The following is a 19,542-nucleotide window of genomic DNA, read 5'->3' on the forward strand; positions in this document are numbered from 1 at the left end:
AAAACTGAACGAAGGAAAAAAATACCTACTGGAGTTTCCGACAGTTTTCCAACTCACGGAGATTGACAAAACTAATGAAGCACAGCGCCGAGCGCTTTTCCCATTTTGCTTTTGAAACTTTTGTGACTGCTACAAATGCCAACGGGGGGGTATTTTTGTGTCCAATCATTGCTATTATGCCGCATAAAATGAAAAGTATTTATTTGGATTATTGGGAGCGACTTGTGTTTTTGTTTTTTTTCTACCAGTTAGCGCACTGCCTAACTATATTATTATAATTTTACTGCGGCTTCGGGCACGTGGACTTCCTGGATGGTAATTATGTGGACTACCAATCAAGGTTGTTTAAATCTCAGAAAAATCTATTATTTCACAGAATTTTGAGCAAATTTTCATCACAGATTTTGTGTCACAGAACACAGAATTTTAGAAACATTCACAGATTTCACATAATTTCAAAATTGCATACGTTTTTTCAAGATTGATTTTTTCACATTGATATAAATTTTGGATTTTTTACTATGAATTGAAAAATACGATAAGATTAGTAATGTTAGTTTATCGATTATTCTCAAGTAAAATGTAAAAATACGCAATTTGACATAACTTTTTAGTGAATTGGAAAAAGCATCACAGGAAATAATCACAGAATTTTTAGGTGAAATCACAGAACTTTCGAGAGTCAATATTATAGGAGTTTATATTTGGTCAGAGTGAAAAAAAATTAGGCTTTTTCCGTCAATCTTATACAAACCAACATTTGAAAAACTTATAAAACCCATATAAAAATCAAAGGTCATAGTTCTCTCCCAAGGTGACTAGTATGAAATTTGGAAACTGTTTTAAGGTGCTATCAGAGAAATTATCGCTTAATACAGTTAAAACTGCTATGAAAGCAAAGACTAAAACTAGTTTAGAAGTACCGTAAACTGGGGGAACTTTGATCATCGAGGTTACTCTGATCAACATGATTTGTTTGCAGATAATCATCATTAACTAAGTAAAAAGTTAATATATTTGAAAACTGTTTAATACGTTTAAAAGCCTATAAATTAAGTTACAAATAAGCCAAATTTGGTTTTGGTTTATTAGAAGATTTTTGATATTATTTAATTTTAAAATCTTAAAATATCTGGTTTTTCGAAGGCTCACAAACAAACATCTCTTCTGATCAAATTTAAGCATTTAGGAGCAAAAGGGTTGATTTATGTTAAAGTTCAGCTTTTTCCTTTGTTTAGGTTTAGTTTAAGTGTTACTTTATGGTCATTTGGTGATAATTTTTGGGTATTGAAAAAACGGCGATTTTTCATGAGAAAGACCGGCTAAAACCCTATCAAATGGTTAAATTCTAAGAATAAATGAACATGGGAACAGTGCGAGGACCTAGTGAATTGCATGAAGGAAAAATTTCATTTGTTTTTAAGGCCAAAAAAAATTGATTTTTTTTTTTTAATTTATCCCTAGATGTATGAAGCAACATTGCCCATCTATTTCTTATAAATGTTTAAAAAAAACGTTGAACAAAGCAGTTGAGTCCTAACAAAAATTACTGTTAGAAATGTTTATGCCTTCTGTACTACATGGCACCATAACAATAATTTTGAAGATTTAGATGTACGTTTACAACATTTTTGAACTTAGTAAACTGAAGGTCATTTTGCATGTGAAATTGGGCGCTGAATCCGAAAATGATTTTCAAAAAAACCTCAATAGAACAGTTTTTGAGTAATGCTCTAAATATGAAAATTCGGAGAAATAAAAAAAAGTACTTGTACTTAGATGAAAATATCTCGGACTGCATTACAGCAATTTGAAATCCCTTTTTTTGCATATTAAAGGTGAATAAATTTTAACTTGATCATCCAAACACCATTTTTGCGTCTGATCAACAATACTGTTGATATTAGAGAAAAAAAAATTTTTAAGCGAAACTTTTAGTCTTCCATGGTAACATTTAAAAAATCTGATTTTCTATTGCTCTTAAATTGCTCAAAACAGCTTCAATACCTAACTTTAGACAGATTAAAAGCGTTTGAAAGTGTTAAAAGTAGCTCAGGACCCTAGGCATTAAAAGTTGAATTCATAAAATTTAAAAAAAAATAACGGCACGGTCTTTTTTGGTGCTTCAAAAGAAAAAAAAAACGGCATCTCTGAAAATTTGCCACATAATAGCATTTGCCACTCCCTCCTAACCAAAGCAATATTCAAGAAAAAAAATGATCAAAATACAAAAACGAATGAAAAATTGAACTTTCACTTATTTTTGTTTCTAAAAACTTAAAAAATTTCATTCTTAAGCTTGGATGTATGATGATTTTTTCAAAAATAGATGAAAATTCCATCACTCTCGATAAAGTTGCTTTTTTATCAAAAATTCTGGCAAAAGTGTTCAACACTAAACGTACCGAAACTTTAAATGATGATTAAGCCTAATATAATCTTTTTTTCGCAAATTTAACTACAGGACTATTTTTTTTAAATGCATGTATTTTTGCATATTAATAATTTTTCTTATGTTTAGTTTTATGGCTTTCGAATAACGCATGTGGTATACCTATTCATACCGCAAGCGGTCAAATGACGGCAAACACCTTTTTTGCTAAAACTTTCTTGTTTCTCAGCCAATTTCTAGTTTTGGAACGCTTACAATGCTACTCTAAAATGATTTTCGGACAATTTTTAGCTACAATAATTCAATTAAAAGTTATTCGAAGTCCAAAAAATTTGTTTGAAAAAACCTGCTTTAGAAAAAAGGCTGTAAATCAGTTATTAGGTGCTCGATAAAAATTATACTGTACATAAGCAAGTCAAAGTTAGAAGCTATATGTTGCCCATATGGAACTTTTTTAATTTTTTTTTAAGATCATAACCACAACCAATGTAAAAAAGCTGTGTAAAACACGTACTTTTCAATCAATCAACCGCCAAAGCTATTCCAGTAACAGTAGAAATTTAAAAAAAAGTGAATTGGAAAGTTGAAGTGATTTATAACATTTTGGCATCTTTAGATTTTTTTAAATACGAAACACAAAATTTATGACGACTTTACGAAGCTGTTTTTTAAACTTTTTATCAATCTACATTTTCTGAGAAAATTCATCCACCATGTTATAAATAACGTCAACTTTCCAATTCACTTCTTAAAATTTTGTTACTGTAACTGGAACCGCTTTGGAGGTTGATTGATTGAAAAGTACGGGTTTTACACAACTTTTTTACATTTTTTGTAGTCATGATCTTGAAAAAAAACTTAAAAAAAGTTCTATATAGTTACGTAACATATAGTTTCTAACTTTAGTATTCTCAGGCACTAGAAAAGTGAATTTTTTTTTCGAGCACTTAAAAACTGATTTACAGCCTTTTCCTGCAGTGTTTAAAAAAAAAAGAAAATTGGACATTGAATAACTTCAAAATAAAGGTGTATTCTCAATGATCATTTCTATCGAAAACAGAATGTTGATTTAAGTTGAGTGAAGAACCAAAACAAACTTACTTACTTAATGGCCCCGCGTCGGTTTTCCGGAGCATATGGCGCAGGGAAGTTGAGTGAAGAAAGTAAAAATTTAATCACTCTATATATTGTTGCTCTTTGGAAAAAAAAAAACATAAAATTGGTGATAGTAGTAGAAAATATTTTTTATAGAATTAGGAAACACAATACTGAGTGTTTGACAATTCTGCTCTCAGATTTAAAAAAAAATCCGGTCCTTTAAAGGTAATGTGCGTTTTAAATTGGAAAATCATATTAAAAAAAGGCTGGAAAGAAACGTGCAATCCTTTTTTTTTCATTTTAAGTTCATCAAACACGTTGTGACATCCTACGGTAAATTATTTAAAAAAAATAATATAAAAGCACTCTTCAAACTTGAAATTCGATGTTTAAAGAAAAAGATTTTCATAAACACACATCAAAATGACATATTTTATTATAATAAAAAGGGTTTACGCAAGCAAACAATACAACATTCAGTAATTATCGATCGAAACATATAGTTTTATATTTTTTCCCTAGAACAACACTCCAAACCAAAGTACAAATAAATTGTGAGGGCCGGAATATATTGTTGAATGATTAAATTGTAACTTTCTTCACTTAACTCGAAAATAAATTCTGTCTTGGTTTAAAATTAGCATAGAGAGTACGCTTTTATTACCGTGCTCTTGATAATTTGCTACAGTGTTGCCAATTATTTTTACGACTAGTTCTAGATAATTATTTTATTACTCAATTTTCAAACTTCTAAACTTAACATTTACACCGAAATTTTTGATAAAAAATTATTTTCTTCAAAATTTTTGAAGTTATGATTTAATTTTATGAAATTATTTTATCGGCTTTATCGGTGAAATTTCACCGATATAGCCGATAAAATATTTAATAAAATAAATTTACGGTGATTAACTCTTCATTTCAAAACTTATTGTTTAATTTTGAAAAATCTTAACACATTTAAATTCAAGACTGTAAAATTTGAAGTTTTTAGGAAAAAAATATTAGCAAAAACTTGAAAATGTTGTTCGTGTATTTTGTATGCTAATCTTAAAAAAAAGTTATCCCAAACCCCCCGAGCGATCTAAATAGTGCGTTGGATAGGGGAGTGCCTTCTCTATAATGTGGCAGATTTTCAGATATGCCGAATTTTTCATAAAATTCTTCTAAAAAAGAATTCACATCAACACAACAATTGAAAGCAAAGCACTGATGCTAAAGTTTTCTCTTGACAACGAAAATTACCTTTTTCTTTATTCCATAGACATGTTGGGTGAACCTGAAAAAGGGAGAAAAAAAATTGTTAAATTCTGTGAAAATATTTGAGAATATAGAATGATCACTTAAACATTTAATAATAACATTTTACAATATTTTATGATTCTGTTAAATGATAATTTGACTAAATTTTTAAATGGAATAGTGCCATAGTGAAAATATCTTGAAATAGTACTGGATCGTAAAACACCTAAATCGGTTTGCATTAAGTTTGTCAGATTGTCCGGTACTATCCGGACTTACCAGGATAAAATATACAAAATTTGGGAAAGATCCGGGCGTTGCCCGGATTTCGTTGAAAAAATGTCCAGATTGTGTCCGAATTTATTCACTGTATTTGAAAACTCAATAAAAAAAATCCCAGATTTAGTTATTGGATTTTTGCTACCAAAAACGAGTTTCTTGAGCAAGTTTCATCAAAATAATTATATTCTGTTGTTCAGAAGCCTGAAACACGATTTAAAAGCTGATTTCGATGAAAAAAATGCTTCAAATGTTTTAAAGTCTTGATTTTCGTTGATTAACTCCTGTGTTTTAACTAAATTTGTCTGAATGTTGCCCGAATTATGCCCGGATCTATTGTTCTAAATTTGGAAATAAATTTTCCGGATTTTTCCGGGTTTTTAGATCAAATTTCCCGGATTTGTCCGGCCCGAAAATGTTTGGGAAAAATTTTGACAACCTTAGTTTACATATTACAATACTGAAAAAAATATTAAGAAATCGTAAAAAAAAGATTTCAAAAAGATGAATGTTTTTATTTTTTAAATATTGCCTGAATGCAAGATATCCATAATTCCTAAAAAAAATTCTATGCAAAAACAAGAATATTTTTGGAATCCAAAATTCAAAGGTGATGGGAAAATTTCAGAAAAATGAAAATATCCTAGAAGAAAGAAGCTTAACCGTAGCTAAATATTATAATTTTATTGAAAACTGACCTGCCGACGATTTTTGAGTCCAGAGTGTTCCAAATACTCAAAACCGTGATAGTTGATTATCATCTAAAATCTTCTAAAATTGTGCCGAATTTCCAAAGTTCATTTAAACAGATCGAAAATATAAAAGAAAATAAGAAATAAAATCTCTTCAAAAATTGATCATTCTAAATTCTTAAAATAGGATAATTTGACATCGATGATGATTGTAAATAAGTTCCAAAAGTTCAATAAATTATTGCTGAAAAGCAGCAAACATTCTCCTTTTACTGACTTTTCTTACACTTAATTTGTATTGCTGAAAAATCAGCAATCGATCTGTAAAATGGGGTACTTGTTATTTACGTGAGTGTAAATGTAATATCGTTCAGTTCGGCGTTGCCTTATAAAAAAATCATTACGTTGAGGCGAAACATTCTGTAAGTAGATCATTTTACTTTAAATTTACAATACAGTTAACGTGATTTTCTTGTTTTACAAAATAATCAATTCGTTATGGCCGGAGGATGGCCGAACGCTGCTGCTGGGGAACCACGGCAACATTCGAGGATAAGATTTAAGCTGCTGAAAAACGTGTAAATTGCAAAAAAAAAACCATCACCAACTTCATCTTATTTCTAAAGAATAAAAAGCCCAAAAAAGTTTGTTTCGATTATATCTAGTTTTAAGGACTCCACAACCTTATAGAACATTACTATTTTTCGTAACAACAAACAACATCCTCTACACGAAAAGTATTTTCGCTAAAATCGATAGCGTAAATATGTCAAATTGGAAGCTGACTTCTGCAAGAAGTGACTCCAATCGCGTTTAACTTTATAACAAGTATTCATGCCTTTTACTCCGCAGATTGATCCCAATCCCCATCACAATACAATGTTCCACCTCAAAGAAAAAAAATATTCTAAAGCAAAAAGAACATATTCTTTTTTCTTTTAAACGAGCGATAGCATCTTAGAACCTTCCGCCTGCCGGAAAGTGGAGAATCATCCGAATTAGAAGAAGCAGGGAAAAAACGTAAAATAAAGGGAAAATCCGTCTATTAATAGCTCACTTCCGAAAATAATTCCGAATGTTGCACGAGAATCTTCCGTCTGCCTCCACTTCCCCAAACAACCAGCACATAGAAGTTGTTGTCTTTTTTGTTTTTTTTTTCATTTTTTTTATGTTGATTCCACTCTTCCATCAACTTCTTAGCGATAGCCATATTGAATAGAAACCGAACATCCAGACCAAGAGGCCGCGAAGCGGCGTGTTTACAATCAAGATTTTCAGAACGGTCTTCTCTCGTTTGCGTCCCACACTTTCCAACATAATCGTTAGCTGCTGCTACTGGCTGACTGTCTGCATTTACATTTCGTGGTGGGAACTTTTTCTTATGAATGAACATTTCAGTTGGTTTGATTCGTTTAACTTTGTGACCGGTCACACATTAGCAAGAGGAGCTGTCGAGTGGGGCAAGAAACGTTTCACGATTCCGACGTCTTTTGAGGAAGGTTGGTTGAGATGAGTATGAAATGCACACGTGTGGACACGCAATAATTTACTCCGGGATTTATTTTCTTGTTTTTGTTCCGATCTATTCATCGTCCTCTGTTTTAAATACGACTTTCCGCTTTTGGAGATTTGACGACGTTTGAGGATGACAACGACGGCGTTCCCTGCCGGTAGACACACTTGGCCGTATATGGAGCTTCTATTTTTGACAACAATTTCACAATACTTGATAGTTGAAGCAAATAACGTTATGTTTTATTTTGGGGGAGTGGTGTACACAAGTAATGCAAAAATTGCTTTTTTCAAAAATCCAATTTATCATACTAAAATACAAAGATATTGTAATTAGATGAAGCTAGCGAAGTAGACAATGTGCAACTCGAGACCCCATACACCCAACCTTCGGGTAGTGGTCATATCACCTCTTGTCTGCAACTCCGATTCTCTACCTCCCCGTGGTGCTAGCTGGGGTGCGAGCAACCTTAGCGGAGATCGGGTACCCAACCCCGGTGGATGCTTTGGTCGCATGCAGACTGAGTTAGGGGGCTTCGTACGCGTCTGTTCTCCATGTCAGGGGCGGCGTGCGGAGTGCAACAACGTCCTGGTGGTGTTCGGGACCAAAAACAGCAACATCACGACGGTCCTCCTGCGAGATAGTGGGGTTAGCTGCGGGCCTTGCGAGCCTGTGACTACAAAAAACATAAGCAACGAACAACGAACAACAAATTTCGGATGGAAATCGGCAAAGACCCACGCGACGAAAAGGGACTAGCGATTGGAAACTTGGTTCAGTGCACACCAGCTGACCAACGAAAACGGCCTCAGACTTATTGATTTCGCCGCCTCCAAACGAATGGCCGTACGTAGTACCTTTTTCCAGCACCGCCTCCCACACAAGTACACCTGGAGATCACCGTACCAAACTCAATCACAGATCGACCACGTTTTGATCGACAGCCGGCACTTCTCGGACATCATCGACGTCAGATCCTGTCGGGGCGCCAACATCGAGTCGGACCATTATCTGGTGATGGTGAAGATGCGCCCAAAACTCTCCGTAGTGAACAACACGCGAAACCGGCGCCCGCCTCGGTTAAATATCGCGCGACTGAAGCAACCTGAGGTCGCGGCAGACTACGCGCAATCGGTCGAAGCAGCGCTGCCGGCAGAGGGCGAGCTTGACGAAGCCCCTCTCGAGGACTGTTGGGATACCATCAAAACAGCCATCAACAGTGCTGCGGAGAACGTCATCGGTTATGTGGAGCGATCTCGACGGAACGACTGGTTCGACGAGGAGTGTAGGAGGGTGATGGACGAAGAGAATGCCGCGCGGGCGGCAGTAGTGCAGAGAGGCACCCGTCGAAATGTGGAAAATCACCGACAGCGGAAGAGGCAGCGAGTCCGACTTTTCCAGGAGAAAAAGCGCCGCCTGGAGGAGGAGGAGCTCGAGGAGCTGGAGCAGCTGCATCGTTCCCAAGAAACACGAAAGTTCTATCAGAAACTCAACGCATCCCGCAAAGGCTTCGTGCCGCAAGCCGAAATGTGCCGCGATAAGGACGGGGGTATCCTGACGGACAATCGTGAGGTGATGAAAAGGTGGAACGGCGCACATGCAGGAGATCAAGACGGTGGGGGAAGGTACATCGCCGGCGTAGCCAACGACGAAGACGAGCCACTCCCAACGATGAGTGAAGTTAAGGAAGCCATTCGCCAGCTAAATAGAAACAAGTCGGCTGGGAAGGATGGCATCGCAGCTGAACTCATCAAAATGGGCCCGGACAGGTTGGCCGATTGCCTACACTGGTTGATAATCCGGATCTGGGACATAGAACAGCTACCGGAGGAGTGGAAGGAGGGGGTAATATGCCCCATCTACAAGAAGGGCGACAAATTGGACTGTGAGAACTACCGAGCGATCACTGTCCTCAATGCTGCCTACAAAGTGTTGTCCCGAATCCTACTCCGCCGCCTAACGCCACAAGCAAACAGATTCGTGGGAAGTCATCAGGCCGGCTTTATGGAGGGACGGTCTACGACGGACCAGATATTCACATTACGGCAAATCCTCCAAAAATGCCGTGAACACCAAGTCCCTACGCACCATCTATTCATCGACTTGAAAACCGCATACGACACGATCGACCGTAACGAGCTATGGAAAATCATGGACGAGAACGGCTTTTCCGGGAAGCTAATCAGACTGATCAAGGCGACGATGGATGGAACGCAGTGCTGTGTGCGGATTTCGGGTGAATTGTCGAGTTCATTCGAATCGCGCATGGGGCTTCGACAAGGTGATGGTCTATCCTGCATGATGTTCAACGTGGCGCTAGAAGGTGTTATTCGACGAGCGGTGGGCGAAATGCGGGGCACGATTTTCAACAGATCCAGTCAACTTATCTGCTTTGCCGATGACATTGATATAGTCGGCAGATCATCTGCGGCGGTGGAGGAGATCTACCGCAAACTGAAACGCGAAGCAGGAAGGATTGGGTTGATGATTAATACGTCCAAGACGAAGTACATGCTGGCCTGCGGATCCGAGACCGACCGAACCCGCTTGTCCAGTAATAACAAGGTCACGATCGACGGCGACGAGCTGGAGATAGTCGAAGACTTTGTCTATCTCGGCTCACTGGTGACCGCAGACAATGACACCAGCCGTGAGATCCGGAGGCGAATTATCAGCGGAAGTCGTGCCTACTATGGACTCCACAAGCAACTGCGGTCGAGAAGACTTAGCCCTCGCACGAAGTGTCACCTGAACATGACGCTCGTTAGACCGGTTGTCCCGGTTGTCCTCTACGGGCACGAGACATGGATATTGCTCGAGGAGGACCTGCGTACACTCGGAGTATTCGACCGACGAGTGTTATGAACCATCTTTGGCGGCGTACAGGAGAACCGAATGTGGAGGCGAATGTGGAGGCGATGAACCACGAGCTCGCGCGACTCTACGGCGAACCCAGTATCCAGAAGGTGGTGAAGGCTGGCCGGATACGCTGGGCGGGACATGTTGCGAGAATGCCGGATGACTGTCCTGCAAAACAGGTGTTCGCCACGAATCCGGTAGGAACAAGACAAGCGGGGGCGCAACGAGCGAGGTGGTTAGACCAAGTGGAGCGTGATCTGGCGAACGTGGGGTGCCCGAGAAATTGGAGAACGGTTGCCATGGACCGAGTGAATTTTAGGAATTATGTTCGTCAAGTTATGTCGTAAGACGGAATACTATGTAAATAAATAATAATGTAATTACATGAAAGCATAGAAATAGGTATATCGGCTGGCAAAACCGCACTGTGACACCTTAATTACGCATCAAAACACAATTGGACTTCGCTTTCTAAGTCATTTGCTGGTAAAACACAGCCCTGCAGCTACTTCCGTCTTTCCACATACGCAGTGTAAATGTTCCATGTCTACCCCATATATTGTCGTAGACGTTGCTCAACATCAAGTGCTGAGAAATGATTGGTCCCGTTCGAAACATTACCCGTTGATGATGATGATGACTATGATGAATAAGAAGGTAGTTGCGAAAACCTTTGAGAAACCGGCCTGGACCTACCGCAGTTGATGGACGATCACTGCTTCAAGCTATTTAAGCCACCATGTGCGAATCGGAAAGAGCACGTGGCTTTTTATGAGGCAGATTTAACAACCATTTGATATGCGTTAATAGTTTTTTCCCTTCTTCTTTTTCTTCGTTGTTGTCCGAGGTATATGGTATTGGTTGCAATAATATTACCGGTCAAACATAGCTCACTGATTACCGTCGACTCGCGAGTTCAGTTTGGTGCAATAACAGCATTGTTTGTAGTCACGCACCAAGCACCAAGTCGCTTGGAACAAACTGAAACGATTAAAAAGTCGATCACAACAATCGACTGATGTTACTTTCAAGCGTGCTTTACCTTCTTGTTTTTGGTTGGGGAAACGCTAATCCCTACGCTCCAATTAAGTAAAGTTGAAATTTGGTGCGAAATGTGCAATGTCATTCGAATGCATCCTGCATTTTAACTTCACTTTTTCGTACAACAATATACGTCTTAGGCAAATTTGGAAAAAGGAAACGTCCATTGACAGTTTACAATATGTTACCTTCGGATCGACGTCAATTTAGCATCTTGATCCATTAACTTCCTTCTTAGAAAGAAGACAAGATCACAACGAAGTGTAGGTTTTAAGTAGCTACTTCAAAGCAGAGAGACGTTCTTGTATTTTACAACTGTTTTAACCCCTCGATATACCTAAATATAGCGTTTATGGTAAGCTTTCGGAAGTGTGTTTATTGATTTGCCCAAATTTGGATAGAACTTTGGTTGGCTCTTTTTAATTCTGTGGTTGTTGTCGATCGGCGCCTTGGGCGAGATGATTTGTTCGCCGAGGCTAAGTCTAATTGAGGCAGGCCATTTTGGGGGGTTTTGTTGCACTTTTAGTTGTCTCCATACTGGGTATCTACGAGAAGGTAAGAGATTCGCTTTTGGTTTTTTGAATTTTAGAGAATATGGAGTAAGACAGACGATTTAAAAACCCCTCAATACTATGAAAATGGTTCGTCAACTTAAGACCCTCAGATTATTGCTGGATAGTTATTAAAACAATTTTAAAATTTGTATTTCACATTTGAAATATGCTGTTAAATATATTATTATAAATGGAAAGAAGTTGCGACTAGCTTATGTCAGTTTTTGTATATTTTCGTAACAAAACTGTTTGTATACATTTTTTCCATACGACGTAATTAAAAGACATACACCGTCTTAGCCGATTTAGGCTCACAGACTGAATTGATGACGCGGACAACTTAAGATTAACATTTAACACCCAGTACCGAGATGGGAATCGAACCCATGTTATCAGTGGAGCAGCGATTACCGTCTTACCACGCTAACCACTCGACCACCGAGACGTACAAAATGAAAACTCACGCGAGAATTCTTAAGAGATGTACGGAATATAGTAAGGCTTGTACCACTTAGAATCGGGTCACATACAATTTTCGATTTCTATAATATTCTAACTATAACGTAGAAAAAATGGTAAAAATATGTTTTGTAGGGCTTTTAATGGAATTTTAGGGACAAATACAAAAAAAAATTCTGCTGTTTTGATGGGTTTTCGAACTTTTCGTCGAATACGTCCCATCTATTTCTGTACAATAATGGTAACATCATCGGAGGATTAAAACGTTATAGAAAAACATTAAAATTATTCTTTTAACACCATTAAAATTTATCCTAGGTATAGTGACAGTTAGGTAGATCGGGCTAGAACCTCACGGGGCATTCGTATAACTGGATAAACTACATACATGATGGCCAGTTTCCATTTTTCAATTCCCGGTTTTTCCCGGTTTTCCCTAGTGAGATTTTATGTTTTTCACAGTTTTAGAATACACTGCTCAATAGGCTGAGTCGATTTGGGGTCATTTTTGAATTTCTCAAACCCTGGGGTCTCAAAAGCTTCGTATTGGTCCAAAACTCATCCAGGATTTTTTGCGGAATTTTTAAGTAACGTTTACATGAGTAAATTTGCACTTTTAGGTTTGTATGGGAAAATTGAATATTTTGTACTGAAAAATTAACATAATTTTTGCAGGCCAGAGGCTTCGTTGTAGCTCATCGGTGTCTTCGACAAAGTTACTCAACTATATTTGCGCTATCTATTGATGGATTTGAATTAGTTCTATTTTTCTTCGTAAGGTGGCGCCAAAATCTAACTTTTTACAGAAGCAAGATACAGCGTGGTTTCTTCTACAAAGTTGTTTATTCTACCTTTAACATAAACTTTGTAGAACATTGTTAAGCTCTATGTTGTGTACTTACCTAGCAAAAATAATAATTTAAGAAAACCTTGCAAAAAATGGATTTTTTTCACCTATTTTTGTTTTAAGCTATACAATATCTCAAATTTCCACAGTTTTCGATTGGAATAGACTCAAATGAGATATTCTAGTGGAAAACTTTTTCGGTTCGCAGATTTTTTCTGTCAAAATCGCAAAAAATAGGTTAAAATTATACATTTTTCAAATTGCGAGAACTTGCTTGCAAGCAATTTGGCGCACCTCATTTTTTGAGAAGTGACAGTTGAGATTATGATCTAAATGCATGTAAAATATGTCGGTGGGTTCCTTACCAAAAGATTGAATAAAGTTGGTTAATTTTCAATACAAATTCACACATTTTAAGACCTTTTTCAAAGCAAACATCCGCATTTCTCGTAGAAAAGTCGAATTTTCATCGTTCAGTTATTGGATGAATCTATTTTTCTATATTTTGGCGCCATCTTGCGGAGAAAAATAGAACTAATTGAAATCCATTAATAGATAGCGCAAATATAGACGAGTAACTTTCTCGAAGACACCGATGAGCTACAACGAACCCTCTGGCCTGCAGTCAATTTTGACCGCAAAAGTGTGGTTCCTGGCCCACTGTGCGTCATCTTAGAATCTTAAAGATTAGATGAGGTTCTGGATTTAAAATTCTCTGTTGGGAGATTTCAAATTTCGTTCAACTAATCAGAACCGAAATTTTTATTTGTCAACAAAACAATGTTGGGGTTCAAAGGTTTCTAAATTCTTTAAAATTATGGTGAATAAAATATTTGTTCCGAGACATCTGGTTTTTTTCGTGGAAATAATTAAACAATATTTTAAATCAAATATTTTATCATTTTTAAACTGCGGGAGGAATTAATAAAGTTTAAGGTATCTTATTGAAAAATATTATGGATTCTTTGAAAAATCATGTTAGATTTGTTAGAATTGGACGCAAAAATAGAGATTTATTGTCATTATATCTTCCACAACTCTGAAAGGAACGAATATTTAACCCATTATGATGTCTTTAAATGAATGTTGCAACATCAAAAGCGCTGGAAAATGATATATTTTGTCACATATTTGATGATACAGGTGATTCTTTTTTTGGATTTTTTATGTAGAAGTATGGTATTCAAAACCTGGTAAAACTTCAATGCTATTATTTGGTTTCATTTGGAAAGTTATAAAGAGGTAAATATGCATTTTAAAAAAGTGAATTAATCTCAAAAATCTCGAAAAATTAAATTTAAAAAAAATCGCCAGAATGAACAAAATTAGAAAATTTAAAATAATTCTGATAAATTAGTGTATTCAGATAAATAAACAAGCTCATTTATGCTCCAAATTAAGCTTCCTAGATTTTTTATAAACAAAATTTGGGAAAAGTTCGGGGTTAAAAAATGTACAGATTTCGCCCGTATCACTTTATTTGCAAAATCAAAAATTAACTGAGATAAATATTTATATTTTTTTGATTTTTACGATCAAAACCGAAATTTCGTTATAAAGTCTTATAAAAATAATCATATTCGGGTTTTCAAAAGCCTAAATCACTATTCAATGTCTGATCCTGATGGTGTATTTCTATGAAAAGAAAAAGTTTCAAGTGATTTGAGTCTTGATTTTTATTCTGAGTTCTTTCAAAAGTGCATCAACAGATTTATTCTGAGTTTTGGTGAAATTTGCCCGGAGGTTGTCCGATTTCTGAGTTAAAGATTTGGAAATCAAATGCCCGGATTTTGCCAGGTTTTTAGATGAAATAGCAGCCCGAATTCGTCCGGCCACGATGGAAAAAATTTGGCAACCTTACTCTAAATGTATTTTAAGTACCTTTAAACTCGGACATGAAAAGTTGAACTCAAACTCTTAAATACCAAATTGGTATTGAAATTCTTATCCATAATTCTCGACATTAGTTTTGAAATTTAATTTCAAATTCGAACTTTGAGTTTAAATTTTGAATTCTTATCCTAAGATTTAAATTTGTAAATTTAGATTAATATTAATTGCACTGTCAAATATATACCTTGGCTTGCCAAATCATCAACTTGCGGGAAAATTTATCAGCAAAAACGAATTTGAACCTATCTGGAACATTAGCCAGGTTAAAATTGTTGCTCCGAGATTTTTCGATCTCGGGAGTTTGGAAGTCTTGGAGATCATTCCTAATGACGAAATAGGGTTTGCCACGTGTACAGTATTATTTTTCCACTCTCGCGATCCATCTTGGATAACTTTTAAACACGTTTACCAATGATAAAAATTTCACCACTAGATAAACAAACCTTACAGCTCAAAACGCTGTTATTAGTTTCTCGGTAAGGCAACTAGAGCCGATGGAGTAATGAAATAAAACGACCTGATTCTAAGTGGTATCACCTTTAGCGAAAAGAGTCAATTAAAATTCCACAAACCGACCATGTAAATTTATGTTGGTTGGCCTAATTCCTTCTATTCCATAAAATCCGCCGATTCTTCTTGGAAATAACATGAAATCTCGATGTTTCATATATTTTTTAAGCATTTGGCATTAAAAATCTAAAATCTTTTTGCTCCCCATTTAGGTGATTTTATGATGTAGAAAACATCAAATTTTCGATCGCTCTTTGATGCATAAATGAAGTCCGATTTGATTTTTAGGTAGTTCTGAAAACGCTAATAAAGTATTTACTAAAGTTTAGAAAGAGTTTTGGATGCTCTATTAAAACTCCAATAAAACATAAACTTTTTTGCATGTTTAATAAAGGCACGTAGTGCTTGATTTTAAAACCATAATAAAATTGGGTGACAGTTCTCGATCAAGATGTCAAAATAGAACACGCTCAGGATAGATTTGAATTTAAATATTTGAATTGGGACTCAATTCGCATGAAATTTTAATCAGATTTCCGACCATTTACAGCATTTTAAAGATCAGCGGAAGGCTCCATCTTGAGTGGTGTCAGATAGCGAATTTCGACTTCTACTCGTTTTTTACCCCATTCACTCAATACTCGTACTGTATTTTACAGCATTTCAAAGTTAAGCAGAAGCCACCATCTTGGATTTCAAGATGGCGTGAGGTTTCGAAATTTGTAGTTTAGCCGCTTTAACCCAATACCCATGTGGGAGTTAAATCCGATTTTCAGTGATAAACAGCGCACAATGGGGAAAAAAGTGTACAAACCGCGAAGAAATTCAATATCTTTCGTGCTACATGACCCAAATCTATGAAAATATACTTTTCTTTTGTAAAAGTTTCCGGAGAATCGATTGGACATAGTTTCAAACGCCGCACAAGCTTACGAACGGAGATATAGTGCCTTTTTAACCCCTTATTCCCCTATATTTTGTAAACATTCCAGAAAAACACTGATTCGAACCAGAGAATTTTGAATGAAAACAAACCTATCGTGTGTAATTTTTCTGAGGAATCGAATGAAGGCTGTTCTGGCCTCCGCACACTTCAGAAAATGGAGTTATGGCTGTTTTTACCCTCAATTCCCCTATATTTTTCAATTATTTCAGAAAAAAGCTTATTCGAACTTGAAAATTTTGAACCAAATGGGTTGTATTTTGTGTGATTTTTTCCGAGAAATCGAATGAATGCTGTTTGAGCCCCCGCACGCTTTGGAAAATGGAGTTATGGCTGTTTTACCCTAAATTCCCCTCAATTTTTCAAATTGTTAAGAAAAAGCATGTTCGGACTTGAAAATTTTGAATCTTTTGAGACGTATCTTGTGTAATTTTTTCCGAGGAATCCAATAAAGGCTGTTTGAGCCACCGCACGCTTCGGAAAATGAAGTTATGGCTGTTTTTACCCTCAATTCCCCTACATTTTTCAATAATTTAAGAAAAAAGCATGTTCGGACTTGAAAAATTTGAACCAAATGGAATGAATCCTATGTGATTTTTTCCGAGGAATCCAACGAAGCCTATTTGAGCCACCGCACGGATTAGGAACAGGAGTTATGGCTGTTTTACCCGCAATTGCCCAACATTTTTGAAAGAGCTTAGAAAAAGCATGTTGAGACCAGATAATTATGAACCAAGAGTAAAGTATTTTGTGGAGTTTTTTCCGAGGAATCGAATGAAGGCTGTTTGAGCCGCCGCACGCTTCGGAAAATGTCGTTATGGCTGTTTTACCTTCAATTCCCCTAAATTTTCAAATTGTTAAGAAAACGCATGTTCGGACTTGAAAATTTTGAATCTTTTGGGACGTATCTTGTGTGATTTTTTCCGAGGAATCCAATGGAGCTTGTTTGAGCAACCGCATGCTTTGGAAAATGGAGTTTTGGCTGTTTTTACCCTCAATTCCCCTACAGTTTTCAATGATTTCAGAAAAAATCATGTTCGGACTTTAAAATTTTGAACCAAATGGGTTGTATCTTATGTAGTTTTTTCCAAGGAATCCAACGAAGCCTATTTGAGCCACCGCACGGATTGAAAACAGAAGTTATGGCTGTTTTACCCTCAATTTCCCTACATTTTTCAAATAGCTCAGAAAAAGCATGTTCGGACTTGAAAATTTTGAACCAAATGGAACGTATCATGTGTGATTTTTTTCGGGGAATGCAACGAAGCCTATTTGACACACCGCACACATCGGAAACAGGAGTTATGGCTGTTTTACCTTCAATTCCCTTTCATTTTTTCAAAAAGTTCAGAAAAACCATGATCGGACTTGAAAATTTTGAGCTAAACGAGACTTACCTTATGCAATTTTTTCCAAGGAATCCAATGGGGCCTGTTTGAGCCACCGCACGCTTTGAAATAGTGAGTTATGGGTGTTTTTACCCTCGATTCTCCTATATTTTTCAATAATTTCAGAAAAATGTAGGGAAATTGAGGGTAAAACAGCCATAACTTCTGTTTCCAATCCGTGCGGTGGCTCAAATAGGCTTCGTTGGATTCCTTGGAAAAAACTACATAAAATACAACAATTTGGTTCAAAATTTTAAAGTCCGAACATGATTTTTTCTTAAACCATTGAAAACTGTAGGGGAATTGAGTGTAAAAACAGCCAAAACTCCATTTTCCAAAGCATGCGGTTGCTCAAACAAGCTCCATTGGATTCTTCGGAAAAAATCACACAAGATACGTCTCAAAAGATTCAAAATTTTCAAGTCCGAACATGCGTTTTCTTAACAATTTGAAAATGTAGGGGAATTGAAGGTAAAACAGCCATAACTTCATTTTCCGAAGCGTGCGGCGGCTCAAACAGCCTTCATTCGATTCATCGGAAAAAACTCCACAAAATACTTTACTTTTGGTTCAAAATTATCTGGTCTCAACATGCTTTTCCTGAGCTATTTCAAAAATGTTGGGCAATTGAGGGTAAAACAGGCCATAACTCCTGTTCCTAATCCGTGCGGTGGCTCAAATAGGCTTCGTTGGATTCCTCGGAAAAAATCACATAGGATTCATTCCATTTGGTTCAAATTTTTCAAGTCCGAACATGCTTTTTTCTTAAATTATTGAAAAATGAAAGGGAATTGAGGGTAAAAACAGCCATAACTTCATTTTCCGAAGCGTGCGGTGGCTCAAACAGCCTTTATTGGATTCCTCCGAAAAAATTACACAAGATACGTCTCAAAAGATTCAAAATTTTCAAGTCCGAACATGCTTTTTCTTAACAATTTGAAAAATTGAGGGGAATTTAGGGTAAAACAGCCATAACTCCATTTTCCAAAGCGTGCGGGGGCTCAAACGGCATTCATTCGATTTCTCGGAAAAAATCACACAAAATACAACCCATTTGGTTCAAAATTTTCAAGTTCGAATAAGCTTTTTTCTGAAATAATTGAAAAATATAGGGGAATTGAGGGTAAAAACAGCCATAACTCCATTTTCTGAAGTGTGCGGAGGCCAGAACAGCCTTCATTCGATTCCTCAGAAAAAATTACATACGATAGGTCTGTTTTCATTCAAAATTTTCTGGTTCGAATCAGTGTTTTTCTGGAATGTTTACAAAATATAGGGGAATAAGGGGTTAAAAAGGCACTATATCTCCGTTCTTAAGCTTGTGCGGTATTTGAAACTATGTCCAATCGATTCTCCGGAAATTCTTACAAAAGAAAAGTATATTTTCATAGATTTGGGTCATGTAGCACGAAAGATATTGAATTTCTTCGCGGTTTGTACACTTTTTTCCCCATTGTGCAGCGTTTAGAACTTAAGCGAAAAATGGTAATATTGGATTTCAAGATGGCGTCAGATAGCGAAATTCGATATTTTCTAGCTTGGAAACTTCACCTTCTGATAATATTGTAAAGTTTTCATGAGATTTTCAGTCATTTACAGCTTTTAAAGTTCAGTGGAAGTCGCCATCTTGGCATTCAGTAGCTAAATTTGACTTCTTCTAGTTAAGTCCATTCACCCAATACCCATAAGCGGAAGCTGTCGTCTCGGTTTTCAAGATGGAGTCAGATAACAAAATTCGACTTCAACTCATGGTATCATTCCACCAGACATTCACAACCAATTCCTTATTTATTTCATTTGAAAAAGCTGTCCGCTTTTACTGTAGTAATTAA

The 19,542-nt window shown here is 36.4% G+C and overlaps 1 protein-coding gene across 2 annotated transcripts in view; it reads right to left on the bottom strand.

Moving 5' to 3' along the window:
- Window positions 1–19,542, bottom strand: part of LOC129756993 (uncharacterized) — a 206,276-nt gene that overhangs the window by 143,798 nt on the left and 42,936 nt on the right. For both annotated transcript variants that reach the window (XM_055754076.1, XM_055754075.1), the window contains one exon: window positions 4,736–4,769. The gene's annotated coding sequence lies outside the window, so the exon portion shown is untranslated. The remainder of the gene's footprint in view (window positions 1–4,735; window positions 4,770–19,542) is intronic.

This window comes from Uranotaenia lowii, chromosome 3 (genome assembly GCF_029784155.1).
Source record: "Uranotaenia lowii strain MFRU-FL chromosome 3, ASM2978415v1, whole genome shotgun sequence".
Classification (NCBI taxonomy): domain Eukaryota; kingdom Metazoa; phylum Arthropoda; class Insecta; order Diptera; family Culicidae; genus Uranotaenia; species Uranotaenia lowii.